Raw genomic sequence first — 14,640 nt, forward strand, 5'->3', positions numbered from 1 at the left:
TCAGGCTCATACAGGCGAGTCAAACGGGCAGGAATCAGGAATCAGACACATATCCGCACTTCAGGAGTCAGGCTCATACAGGCGAGTCAAACAGGCAGGAATCATTTTCAAACAAATCATGGTTGTTGACTGACAAACCAATGGCAAAAGACAACGTTAAACCAGTGCTCCAAATAATTGACTGTTATATTGAGGAATAGAGATTTCAAAGTCAACATTTTATGATTATTTCTGAACTAAAGTCATGCCCATTGCTCTGCAAAATGAGATGTTAAAGGGGTGGAATGTAATTTGAACCAGATCTCTGTTAGGTAAATGATGGAACTAAATGTCTTTGTAGATGTGTGTTGACAAAGGCTGTGCAGTAGGTCTTCGTTACCCTCCAGCAAGGATCTCAGTTTGTGTGTTTGCTCAGTGACTTCCTTCCTAGTATGATCAGGCAAAGAGCAGGAGAGAGAGGGGGGAGAGTTGCTGTTTTAGGAGAAGTGAAAGAGTTGCATCTGTAGATGGGGGAGGGGGGGGGCCGACAGGACCCGGTATATATGGGCCCCAGTATATGGGCCCCGGTGTATCTGGGCCCCGGTGTATATGGGCCCCGGTATATCTGGGCCCTGGTATATCTGGGCCCTGGTATATCTGGGGCCCGGTGTATCTGGGCCCCGGGGTGTATCTGGGCCCCGGGGTGTATATGGGCCCCGGGGTGTATATGGGCCCCGGGGTGTATCTGGGCCCCGGGGTGTATCTGGGCCCCGGTGTATATGGGCCCTGGTATATCTGGACTAGAGGTTGACCGATTAATCTGAATGGCCGATTAATTCGGGCCGATTTCAAGTTTTCATAACAATCGGAAATCGGCATTTTAAAAATATTTTTTTACACCTTTATTTTACCTTTATTTAACCAGGCAAGTCAGTTAAGAACACATTCTGATTTTCAATGACGGCCTAGGAACGGTGGGTTAACTGCCTCGTTCAGGGGCAGAACGACAGATTTTCACCTTGTCAGCTCGGGGGATTCAATCTCCAGTCACTTCTGTAGAACAGAACTTGCGCAGCTGCAATACGTTAGCAGTATGTCAGAGTGAACGAAACCCCCCCGTTTCCTAGGCCGTCAGAAATATATAAGGTGTGAAATCACAAACTCCTGCTGTCAAAATAACCAGTATGAAACCCCTGTAAATGAATGGACGGACAAGCGGAGTATGTTTCCTACCCACCACCACAACAAATCCAGACCAAGCTGCAGTATAACCCATGACCAGGACCAGGCTTCACCAGAACCAGAGTCTTTGGGAGTGAGAGGAGAGCTTATTTCCAACAGAGCCTTTATCTGACCCTAACCCTGACCCTAACCCTGACCCTAACACTAACCCTGATCCTAACCCTGACCCTATAACCCTGACCCTAACCCTGACCCTAACCCTGACCCTAACCCTGATCCTAACCCCCTAACCCTAACCCTATAAACCTGACCCTAACCCTAACCCTGACCCTAACACTAACCCTGATCCTAACCCTGACCCTATAACCCTGACCCTATATCCCTGACCCTAACCCTGACCCTATATCCCTGACCCTAACCCTAACCCTGACCCTAACCCTGACCCTAACCCTGATCCTAACCCTGACCCTAACCCTATAAACCTGACCCTAACCCTGATCCTGATCCTAACCCTGATCCTAACCCTGACCCTATAACCCTGACCCTAACCCTATAAACCTGACCCTAACCCTGACCCTAACCCTATAACCCTAACCCTGACCCTATAACCCTGACCCTAACCCTATAACCCTGACCCTATAACCCTGACCCTAATCCTGACCCTAAGACAATCCACGGCCTGCTAGTGCAGTACTGCGTGTCTCTGCTTCCGTGCACAGGAATATGAATGAGTCATTTGACATATTTCCTCTATTATATGGGGAGAGTCCTATCTAACCCAACAAGCCAGCTTTACTCCGGTTCCTGTCTGTTAAGGCGTCCGCGTGCTTCCCAGCCGAAACAGTTTGTGCATTATGATGACATTTATTGAAGTTCGGAAACAAGCTGAAGTCAGTAGTGGGAGGTCCACCCCCCTCCGTCTGTGATTGGTCAACAGGGATTCTTCAATTAAGTATTTGTCATTCAATGAGAGACGGCTCATTTTCATGCACATGTTTTCATTGAGAAATACTGAACCAAACATTACTAGTTAGATGTACAATTGAGCAACTAAGATCTCCTTGGAGATCCTTAGATTAATTCAGACTATTTTGGCTATTTTGGCTACGGTGTCTCAAAATGGACAAACAGCTTGAAAAACAACAATATAACTAATGTCTTTTAAAGTAGTATGCAAGCACATTCGTTCAGGTCGCCAGCTGAACTGAAGCATGAGGACGCCTTTACTCTGCTCTGGGGCTGCTTTCCAAACTGCATGCTATTCCCTATATAGTGCACTACTTTACACCAGAGTTCTCTGTGTCCACAGAGCCTGTCTGTCTCAGTTAGGGCTAGCTGTGTCCCCAGAGCCTGTCTGTCTCAGTTAGGGCTAGATGTGTCCACAGAGCCTGTCTGTCTCAGTTAGGGCTAGCTGTGTCCACAGAGCCTGTCTGTCTCAGTTAGGGCTAGCTGTGTCCCCAGAGCCTGTCTGTCTCAGTTAGGGCTAGCTGTGTCCCCAGAGCCTGTCTGTCTGTCTCAGTTAGGGCTAGCTGTGTCCACAGAGCCTGTCTGTCTCAGTTAGGGCTAGCTGTGTCCCCAGAGCCTGTCTGTCTCAGTTAGGGCTAGCTGTGTCCCCAGAGCCTGTCTGTCTCAGGGCTAGCTGTGTCCCCAGAGCCTGTCTGTCTGTCTCAGTTAGGGCTATCTGTGTCCCCAGAGCCTGTCTGTCTCAGTTAGGGCTATCTGTGTCCCCAGAGCCTGTCTGTCTCAGTTAGGGCTAGCTGTGTCCCCAGAGCCTGTCTGTCTCAGTTAGGGCTAGCTGTGTCCCCAGAGCCTGTCTGTCTCAGTTAGGGCTAGCTGTGTCCACAGAGCCTGTCTGTCTCAGTTAGGGCTAGCTGTGTCCACAGAGCCTGTCTGTCTCAGTTAGGGCTAGCTGTGTCCACAGAGCCTGTCTGTCTCAGTTAGGGCTAGCTGTGTCCACAGAGCCTGTCTTGTCTCAGTTAGGGCTAGATGTGTCCCCAGAGCCTGTCTGTCTCAGTTAGGGCTAGCTGTGTCCACAGAGCCTGTCTGTCTCAGTTAGGGCTAGCTGTGTCCCCAGAGCCTGTCTGTCTCAGTTAGGGCTAGCTGTGTCCCCAGAGCCTGTCTGTCTGTCTCAGTTAGGGCTAGCTGTGTCCCCAGAGCCTGTCTGTCTCAGTTAGGGCTAGCTGTATCCCCAGAGCCTGTCTGTCTCAGTTAGGGCTAGCTGTGTCCCCAGAGCCTGTCTGTCTGTCTCAGTTAGGGCTAACTGTGTCCCCAGAGCCTGTCTGTCTCAGTTAGGGCTAGCTGTGTCCACAGCCTGTCTGTCTCAGTTAGGGCTAGCTGTGTCCCCAGAGCCTGTCTGTCTCAGTTAGGGCTAGCTGTGTCCCCAGAGCCTGTCTGTCTCAGTTAGGGCTAGCTGTGTCCCCAGAGCCTGTCTGTCTCAGTTAGGGCTAGCTGTGTCCCCAGAGCCTGTCTGTCTCAGTTAGGGCTAGCTGTGTCCCCAGAGCCTGTCTGTCTCAGTTAGGGCTAGCTGTGTCCACAGAGCCTGTCTGTCTCAGTTAGGGCTAGCTGTGTCCCCAGAGCCTGTCTGTCTCAGTTAGGGCAAGCTGTGGCTCTCTGTTTCCTGTGCGGCTTGCTCTCCCCCTCCTAGGGCTATTCCTGGTACCAGGGCAGTTAAGCCTCTTATGGGGGGTGAATCCATTTGAATTCAATCACTTTTTGACAGCACCCCTTTTGATTTGAATGAAACCTTCCAGATATATTTGCTCGTTGAAGAAGTGCACAGAAAGTGACTAAAACATTCAGGTGATCAAGGGGACCTATTTACCCCACTGTGCCATGATATATGGGGGCGGCAGGGTAGCCTAGTGGTTAGAGCGTTGGACTAGTAACCGGAAGGTTGCGAGTTCAAACCCCCGAGCTGACAAGGTACAAATCTGTCGTTCTGCTCCTGAACACGCAGTTAACCCACTGTTCCTAGACCAGTTAACCCACTGTTCCTAGACCAGTTAACCCACTGTTCCTAGACCAGTTAACCCACTGTTCCTAGACCAGTTAACCCACTGTTCCTAGACCAGTTAACCCACTGTTCCTAGACCAGTTAACCCACTGTTCCTAGACCAGTTAACCCACTGTTCCTAGACCAGTTAACCCACTGTTCCTAGACCAGTTAACCCACTGTTCCTAGACCAGTTAACCCACTGTTCCTAGACCAGTTAACCCACTGTTCCTAGACCAGTTAACAGACTGTTCCTAGACCAGTTAACAGACTGTTCCTAGACCAGTTAACCCCACTGTTCCTAGACCAGTTAACCCCACTGACCTCACAGTGAAATGCTGAATACAACAGGTGTAGTAGACATCACAGTGAAATGCTGAATACAACAGGTGTAGTAGACATCACAGTGAAATGCTGAATACAACAGGTAGGTGTAGTAGACCTTACAGTGAAATGCTGAATACAACAGGTGTAGTAGACCTCACAGTGAAATGCTGAATACAACAGGTGTAGTAGACCTTACAGTTAAATGCTGAATACAACAGGTGTAGTAGACCTCACAGTGAAATGCTGAATACAACAGGTGTAGTAGACCTTACAGTGAAATGCTGAATACAACAGGTGTAGTAGACCTCACAGTGAAATGCTGAATACAACAGGTGTAGTAGACCTTACAGTGAAATGCTGAATACAACAGGTGTAGTAGACCTCACAGTGAAATGCTGAATACAACAGGTGTAGTAGACCTCACAGTGAAATGCTGACACGCAAGCCTTTAACCAACAATGCAGTTTTAAGAAAACTAAGAAATAAAATTAACATAATTAAAGAGCAGCAGTACAATGGCAATAGCGGATGTGGAGGCTATATACAGGGTATTACGGTACAGAGTCAATGTGGAGGCTATATACAGGGTATTACGGGACAGAGTCAATGTGGAGGCTATATACAGGGTATTACGGTACAGAGTCAATGTGGAGGCTATATACAGGGTATTACGGTACAGAGTCAATGTGGAGGCTATATACAGGGTATTACGGTACAGAGTCAATGTGGAGGCTATATACAGGGTAAAACTACAGAGTCAATGTGGAGGCTTATACAGGGTATTAACAGAGTCAATGTGGAGGCTATATACAGGTTATTACGGTACAGAGTCAATGTGGAGGCTATATACAGGGTATTACGGTACAGAGTCAATGTGGAGGCTATATACAGGGTATTACGGTACAGAGTCAATGTGGAGGCTATATACAGGGTATTACGGTACAGAGTCAATGTGGAGGCTATATACAGGGTATTACGGTACAGAGTCAATGTGGAGGCTTATATACAGGGTATTACGGTACAGAGTCAATGTGGAGGCTATATACAGGGTATTACGGTACAGAGTCAATGTGGAGGCTATATACAGGGTATTACGGTACAGAGTCAATGTGGAGGCTATATACAGGTTATTACGGTACAGAGTCAATGTGGAGGCTATATACAGGGTATTACGGTACAGAGTCAATGTGGAGGCTATATACAGGGTATTACGGTACAGAGTCAATGTGGAGGCTATATACAGGTTATTACGGTACAGAGTCAATGTGGAGGCTATATACAGGGTATTACGGTACAGAGTCAATGTGGAGGCTATATACAGGGTATTACGGTAGAGAGTCAATGTGGAGGCTATATACAGGGGGTACTGGTACAGAGTCAATGTGGAGGCTATATACAGGGGGTACCGGTACAGAGTCAATGTGGAGGCTATATACAGGGTATTACGGTACAGAGTCAATGTGGAGGCTATATACAGGGTATTACGGTACAGAGTCAATGTGGAGGCTATATACAGGGTATTACGGTACAGAGTCAATGTGGAGGCTATATACAGGGTATTACGGTACAGAGTCAATGTGGAGGCTATATACAGGGTATTACGGTACAGAGTCAATGTGGAGGCTATATACAGGGTATTATGGTACTGAGTCAATGTGGAGGCTATATACAGGGTATTACGGTAGAGAGTCAATGTGGAGGCTATATACAGGGGGTACTGGTACAGAGTCAATGTGGAGGCTATATACAGGGGGTACCGGTACAGAGTCAATGTGGAGGCTATATACAGGGTATTACGGTACAGAGTCAATGTGGAGGCTATATACAGGGTATTACGGTACAGAGTCAATGTGGAGGCTATATACAGGGGGTACCAGTACATAGTCAATGTGGAGGCTATATACAGGGTATTACGGTACAGAGTCAATGTGGAGGCTATATACAGGGTATTACGGTACAGAGTCAATGTGGAGGCTATATACAGGGGGTACCAGTACATAGTCAATGTGGAGGATATATACAGGGTATTACGGTACAGAGTCAATGTGGAGGCTATATACAGGGGTACAGAATCAATGTACGGGGGTACCGGTTACTCGGGGTAATATGTACATGTAGCTAGAGTTATTAAAGTGACTATCCATAGATAATAAACATTTGATTAGCTGTTCAGGAGTCTTATGGCCTGGGGGTAGAAGCTGTTGAGAAGCCTCTTGGACCTAGACTTGGCGCTACGGTACCGCTTGCCGCGTGGTAGCGGAGAGAACAGTCTATGACTAGGGTGACTGGAGTCTTTGACCATTTATTAGGGCCTTCCTCTGACACTGCCTGGTATAGAGGTCCTGAATGGCAGGAAGCTTGGCCCCGGTTATGTACTGGGCTGTATGCACTCGAGGTCATGTTTATGATTTTTCAATGCCGATACCGATTAATCGGCCGATTTTTACATGTATTTGTAATAATGACAATTACAACAATACACTTTTATTTTAACATAATACATATAATACATCAATAAAATCAATTTAGCATCAAGTAAATAATAAAACATGTTCAATTTGGTTTAAATAATGCAAAAAGAAAGTTTAGGAGAAGAAAGTAAAAGTGCAATATGTGCCATGTAAAAAAGCTAACGTTTCAGTTCCTTGCTCAGAACATGAGAATAAATATATGAGAACATATGAAAGCTGGTGGTTTAATATTCCCAGGTAATAGGTTTTAGGTTGTAGTTATTATAGTAATTATGACGCTTAGAGTATTTCTCTCTCTACCATTTGTATTTCATATACCTTTGACTATTTTGAGTATTGGATGTTATTATCGGCATTTTAGTATTGCCAGTGTAATCTCAGGTGTTGATAGGCTTGAAGTCATAAACTGGAGACTCATATCTCCCCTGCTGACTTTAAGCATCAGCTGTCAGAGCAGCTTACAGATCATTGCATCTGTACATAGCCCATCTGTAAACAGCCCACCCAACTACTTCATCCCTATATTGTTATATATTGTTTTTGCTCCTTTGCACCCCAGTATCTCTACTTGCACATTCATCTTCTGCACATCTATCACTCCAGTGTTTAATTGCTGTATTGTAATTATTTCACCACTACGGCCTATTTATTACCTTACCTCCCTAATCCTCATTTGCACTGTATATAGACTTTTCTATTGTGTTAGTGACTGTATGTTTGTATTCCATGTGTAACTCTGTGTTGTTGTATGTGTTGAACTGCTTTGCTTTATCTTGGCCAGGTCGCAGTTGCAAATGAGAACTTGTTCTAAACTGGCCTACATGGTTAAATAAAGGTAAAATAAATAAATAAACTATGCTGTGCTTCAGGCATTGCTAAGAGCTGCTCGCAAACGCAGTAAAGTGTTGTTTGAATGAATGCTTACAAGCCTGCTGCTGCCTACCACCGCTCAGTCAGACTGCTCTATCAAATCATAGACTTAATTATAAAATAATAACACACAGAAATACAAGCCTTTGGTCATTAATATGGTCAAATCCGGAAACTATAATTTTGAAAACAAAACATTTATTCCTTCAGTGAAATACGGAACCATTCCATATTTTAACTAACGGGTGGCATCCATAAGTCTAAATGTTGCTGTTACATTGCACAACCTTCAATGTTATGTCATAATTATGAAAAATTCTGGCAAATTAATTACGGTCTTTGTTAGGAAGAAACAGTTCGCAACGAGCCAGGCGGCCCAAACTGTTGCATTTCCCTGACTCCGCACATCCAACCCGGAAGCCAGCCGCACCAATGTGTCGGAGGAAACACCGTGCACCTGGCAACCTTGGTTAGCGCGCACTGCGCCTGGCCCGCCACATGAGTCGCTGGTGCGCGATGAGACAAGGATATCCCTACCGGCCAAACCCTCCCTAACCCGGACGACGCTAGGCCAATTGTGCGTCACCCCACGGATCTCCTGGTCGCGGCCGGTTACGACAGAGCCTGGGCGTGAACCCAGAGTCTCTGGTGGCACAGCTCTGTATTTATTTTTGATGTTGATGTTTATGTTTTTTTCGCTAATGTGCTTTTGTTAAATCATCACCCATTTGGCAAAGTTGAAGTAGGCTGTGATTCGATGATAAATTAACAGGCACCTCATTGATTATATGCAACGCAGGACAAGCTAGTTAAACTAGTAATATCAGCAACCATGTGTAGTTAACTAGTGATTATATGAAGATTGATAGTTTTTTATAAGATACGTTTAATGCTAGCTAGCAACTTACCTTGGCTCCTTGCAGCCACAAGGTCCTTTTGACGCTGCACTCGCATAACAGGTGGTCAGCCTGCCATGCAGTTTCCTCATGGATTGCAATGTAATCAGCCATAATCGGCGTCCAAAAAGGTTACCGATTGTTACCGAAGGTTACCGATTGCAATGAAAACTTGAAATCAGACCTAATTAATTGGCCATGCCAGGCAGTGATGCAACCAGTCAGGATGCTCTTGATGGTGCAGCTGTAGAACTTTTGAGGATCGAAGGCCCATGCCAAATCTTTTCAGTCTCCTGAGGGGGAATAGGTTTTGTCGTGCCCTCTTCTGTCTTGGTGTGTATGGACTATGTTAGTTTGTTGGTGATGTGGACACCAAGGTACTTGTGTTATGCAGGTGAATGAGGACCCAAAAGCGACTTGGCGAAAACAGAGTTTTAATCCAGTAAGAAACTTTACAAAACAAAAAGCATAATACTACCCGTAAAGACGAGAACAGACTGGAGACTTGATCGAGAACTGCAGGTTGCCTCGGGAAGGCACTTGAACCTAGCAGACTCAGACACCTGCTCACCACGCAGCATCTGAGGGAAACACGACACGACAGGGCAAAACATAGACACAGCACGGTGAATTATAGATAAGGATCCGACGGGGCAGGAACGGAAAACAAGGAGAGAAATAGGGACTCTAATCAGGGAAAAGGATCGGGAACAGGTGTGGGAAGACTAAATGATTGATTAGGGGAATAGGAACAGCTGGGAGCAGGAACGGAACGATAGAGAGAAGAGAGAGCGAGAGAGTGAGAGAGGGAGGGGAAGAGAGAGGGATAGAAAGAGGGAAAGAACCTAATAAGACCAGCAGAGGGAAACGAATAGAAGGGGAAGCACAGGGACAAGACATGATAATTAATGACAAAACATGACAACTTGAAGCTCTCAACCTGCTCCACTACAGCCCCATCAATGAGAATGGGGGCGTGCTCGGTCCTCCTTCTCCTGTAGTCCACAATCATCTCCTTTGTCTTGATCACATTGAGGGAGAGATTGTTGTCCTTGCGCCACCCTGCCAGGTCTCTGACCTCCTCCCTGTTTGTTGTCATCTGCAAATTTAATGATGGTGTTGGAGTCGTGCCTGGCTGTGCAGTCATGAGCGAACATGGAGTACAGGAGGGGACTGAGCATGTACCCCTGAGGGGCCCCTATGTTGAGGATCAGCGTGGCGGATGTGTTGTTACCTACCCCTACCAACTGGGGGTGGCCCATCAGGAAGTCCAGGATCCAGTTGCAGTTGCAGAGGGAGGTGTTTAGTCCCAGGGTCCTTAGCTTAGTGATGAGCTTGGAGGGCACTATGGTGTTGAACCCTGAGCTGGAGTCAATGAAGAGCATTCTCACGTAGGTGTTCCTTTTGTCCAGGTGAGAAAGGGCAGCGTGGAGTGCAATAGAGATAGCATCATCTATGGATCTGTTGGGGAAGTATGCAACTTGGAGTGGGTCTAGGGTTTCTGAGATAATGGTGTTGATGTGAGCCATGACCAGCCTTTCAAAGCACTTCATGGCTACAGAAGTGAGTGCTACGTGTCGGTAGTCATTTAGGCAGGTTACCTTAATGTTCTTGGGCACAGGCACTATGGTGGTCTGCCGCCTCTGGATGAGCGTTTTCATGTATGCCGGAATATAGCTCATTCAATGCTGTCTTAGTGCCAGCCTCTTAGTGCCAGCCTCTTAGTGCCAGTCTCGTAGTGCCAGCCTCTGACTGTGGTGGTATGTAAAACAGCTACGAAAAATAGAAGAATACAGATGAAAACTCTCTCGGTAGATAGGTTGGTCTACAGAATATCATTAGCTATTCTACCTCAGGCGAGCAATAGCTTGAGACTTCCTTAGATATTCTGCACCAGCTGTTATTTATAATAGATAGTCCTCCGCCCCTTGACTTACTGTTCTATCCGGTGGGAACAGCGTATAACCGGCCAGCTGTATGTTGATAGTGTCGTCGTTCAGCCACGACTCTGTGAAGCATAAGATGTTACAGTTTTGAATGTCCAGTTGGTAGTTTAATCTTCCGAGAGAAAGCAGTATATCTATCCTTCTCGTCGGGCTCGTCAGAGTCGTGAAAGGAAAAAAAGGATTCTGCTAGTCCGTGGTGAGTAATCACAGTCCTGATGTCTGGATGTTATTTTCACTGCAACATTATGTACAAAATAGTAAAACAATAAGTTGCAAATAAACAAACCAAAAACCGTCTTATCTGTGTGTTGTTGCAGCGGCATCCTATCTCTAACTGTGTGTTCCAGCATCATATCTCTAACTCCTATATCTGTGTGTTCCAGCATCCTATCTCTAACTCCTATATCTGTGTGTTCCAGCATCATATCTCTAACTCCTATATCTGTGTGTTCCAGCATCATATCTCTAACTCCTATATCTGTGTGTTCCAGCATCATATCTCTAACTCCTATATCTGTGTGTTCCAGCATCATATCTCAAACTCCTATATCTGTGTGTTCCAGCATCATATCTCTAACTCCTATATCTGTGTGTTCCAGCATCATATCTCTAACTCCTATATCTGTGTGTTCCAGCATCATATCTCTAACTCCTATATCTGTGTGTTCCAGCATCCCATCTCTAACTCCTATATCTGTGTGTTCCAGCATCATATCTCTAACTCCTATATCTGTGTGTTCCAGCATCATATCTCTAACTCCTATATCTGTGTGTTCCAGCATCCTATCTCTAACTCCTATATCTGTGTGTTCCAGCATCATATCTCTAACTCCAATATCTGTGTGTTGTTCCAGCATCATCATATCTCTAACTCCTATATCTGCGTGTTGTTGCAGCATCCTATCTCTAACTCCTATATCTGTGTGTTCCAGCATCATATCTCTAACTCCTATATGTGTGTGTTGTTGCAGCATCATATCTCTAACTCCTATATCTGCGTGTTGTTGCAGCATCCTATCTCTAACTCCTATATCTGCGTGTTGTTGCAGCATCATGGCATCCACGGTGACCCTGGAGGATGCCCTGTCCAATGTGGACCTTCTGGAGGAGCTGCCTCTCCCAGACCAGCAGCCCTGCATCGAGCCCCTGCCCTGCTCCCTCATGTACCAGGTAAGAACTGTTCTCAGACCAGCAGCCCTGCATCGAGGCTCCTCCCTCCACCAGGTAATTACAGTATTATGTTGCACCGTGTCTGTGCGCCGTGCACAGAACAAACTGTTAGCCTTCCTTTGATTCCAATCTAACATCCCATCTCTTTGCAGCCCAACTTCAACACCAACTTCGAAGACCGTAATGCCTTTGTGACGGGGATCGCCAGATACATCGAGCAGGCCACAGTCCACTCTAACATGGTAAGTACCAGGTTCCAGACACATCGAGCAGGCCACTGTCCACTGTCCACTCTAGCATGGTAAGTACCAGGTTCCAGACACATCGAGCAGGCCACTGTCCACTCTAGCATGGTAAGTACCAGGTTCCAGACACATCGAGCAGGCCACTGTCCACTCTAGCATGGTAAGTACCAGGTTCCAGACACATCGAGAAGGCCACTGTCCACTCTAGCATGGTAAGTACCAGGTTCCAGACACATCGAGCAGGCCACTGTCCACTCTAGCATGGTAAGTACCAGGTTCCAGACACATCGAGCAGGCCACTGTCCACTCTAGCATGGTAAGTACCAGGTTCCAGACACATCGAGCAGGCCACTGTCCACCGTCCACTCTAGCATGGTAAGTACCAGGTTCCAGACACATCGAGCAGGCCACTGTCCACCGTCCACTCTAGCATGGTAAGTACCAGGTTCCAGACACATCGAGCAGGCCACTGTCCACCGTCCACTCTAGCATGGTAAGTACCAGGTTCCAGACACATCGAGCAGGCCACCGTCCACTCTTGCATGGTAAGTACCATGTTCCAGACACATCGAGCAGGCCACTGTCCACTCTTGCATGGTAAGTACCAGGTTCCAGACACATCGAGCAGGCCACTGTCCACTCTAGCATGGTAAGTACCAGGTTCCAGACACATCGAGCAGGCCACTGTCCACTCTAGCATGGTAAGTACCAGGTTCCAGACACATCGAGCAGGCCACTGTCCACTCTAGCATGGTAAGTACCAGGTTCCATGTGTAGCCTCATGGATAGATTGAAAATGTATTCGTTATGCCTTTTGGAATGAATAAACTCTGTTCATGAACTTCCTCTAAATTCTCTAGTCTGTTGATACTTCATGTGGGAAATGTAGTCCCCAGAACAGGGACAAAAGAGAGGGCTAGAGTTAGAGAGAGCTGGTGGGATGGTTTATAGGGTGAATAAGGATTTATTAGGGTTTATATGGGTGAAATAAGGCTGAGGAGACTTGGCTGTGTCCCTGTGACAGGAACGAGGACCCAGACCAAGCTCTTGGACTGCATCACAAATGGCACCCTATTCCCTATATAGACCCCTATGGCTCTGGTCTAAAGTAGTGCACTACATAGGGAATAGGGCTCTGGTCTAAAGCAGTGCACTACATAGGGAATAGGGCTCTGGTCTAAAGCAGTGCACTACATAGGGAATAGGGCTCTGGTCTAAAGTAGTGCACTACATAGGGAATAGGGCTCTGGTCTAAAGCAGTGCACTACATAGGGAATAGGGCTCTGGTCTAAAGCAGTGCACTACATAGGGAATAGGGCTCTGGTCTAAAGTAGTGCACTACATAGGGAATAGGGCTCTGGTCTAAAGCAGTGCACTACATAGGGAATAGGGCTCTGGTCTAAAGCAGTGCACTACATAGGGAATAGGGCTCTGGTCTAAAGCAGTGCACTACATAGGGAATAGGGCTCTGGTCTAAAGCAGTGCACTATATAGGGAATAGGGCTCTGGTCTAAAGTAGTGCACTATATAGGGAATAGGGCTCTGGTCTAAAGCAGTGCACTACATAGGGAATAGGGCTCTGGTCTAAAGCAGTGCACTACATAGGAATAAGGCTCTGGTCTAAAGTAGTGCACTATATAGGGAATAGGGCTCTGGTCTAATGTAGTGCACTACATAGGGAATAGGGCTCTGGTCTAAAGCAGTGCACTATATAGGGAATAGGGCTCTGGTCTAAAGTAGTGCACTATATAGGGAATAGGGCTCTGGTCTAAAGCAGTGCACTACATAGGGAATAGGGCTCTGGTCTAAAGCAGTGCACTACATAGGGAATAAGGCTCTGGTCTAAAGTAGTGCACTATATAGGGAATAGGGCTCTGGTCTAATGTAGTGCACTATATAGGAAATAGGGCTCTGGTCTAAAGTAGTGCACTATATAGGGAATAGGGCTCTGGTCTAAAGCAGTGCACTACATAGGGAATAGGGCTCTGGTCTAAAGCAGTGCACTACATAGGGAATAAGGCTCTGGTCTAAAGTAGTGCACTATATAGGGAATAGGGCTCTGGTCTAATGTAGTGCACTATATAGGGAATAGGGCCCTGGTCTAAAGTAGTGCACTATATAGGGAATAGGGCTCTGGTCTAAAGTAGTGCACTATATAGGGAATAGGGCTCTGGTCTAATGTAGTGCACTATATAGGAAATAGTTCTCTGGTCTAAAGCAGTGCACTATGTAGGGAATACGGCTCTGGTCTAAAGTAGTGCACTACATAGGGAATAGGCCTCTGGTCTAACTAAAGTCGTGCACTATATAGGGAATAGGGCTCTGGTCTAATGTAGTGCACTATATAGGGAATAGGGCTCTGGTCTAAAGTAGTGCACTATATAGGGAATGGGGTGCCATTTGGGTGCCACACATACCAGGTCTCTCTGCTGCACTGTGACGTGTCTGCTTTAGTAGGGGAATAGTGGTGAATAGTGGTGCTTTGTACTCAATTAGTGAGGGGTAATTGATGTTATAGAGCGCCTGCCCACCTGCTAAGGCTCTATCAAACAGCACTTTGTA

General features: G+C 46.4%; 1 pseudogene; it reads left to right on the forward strand.

Annotated features, from left to right (window-relative positions):
- Nucleotides 1-14,640, forward strand: part of LOC123995929 — a 151,351-nt pseudogene that overhangs the window by 765 nt on the left and 135,946 nt on the right.

Source organism: Oncorhynchus gorbuscha, linkage group LG02 (assembly GCF_021184085.1).
Source record: "Oncorhynchus gorbuscha isolate QuinsamMale2020 ecotype Even-year linkage group LG02, OgorEven_v1.0, whole genome shotgun sequence".
In the NCBI taxonomy this organism is placed as follows: domain Eukaryota; kingdom Metazoa; phylum Chordata; class Actinopteri; order Salmoniformes; family Salmonidae; genus Oncorhynchus; species Oncorhynchus gorbuscha.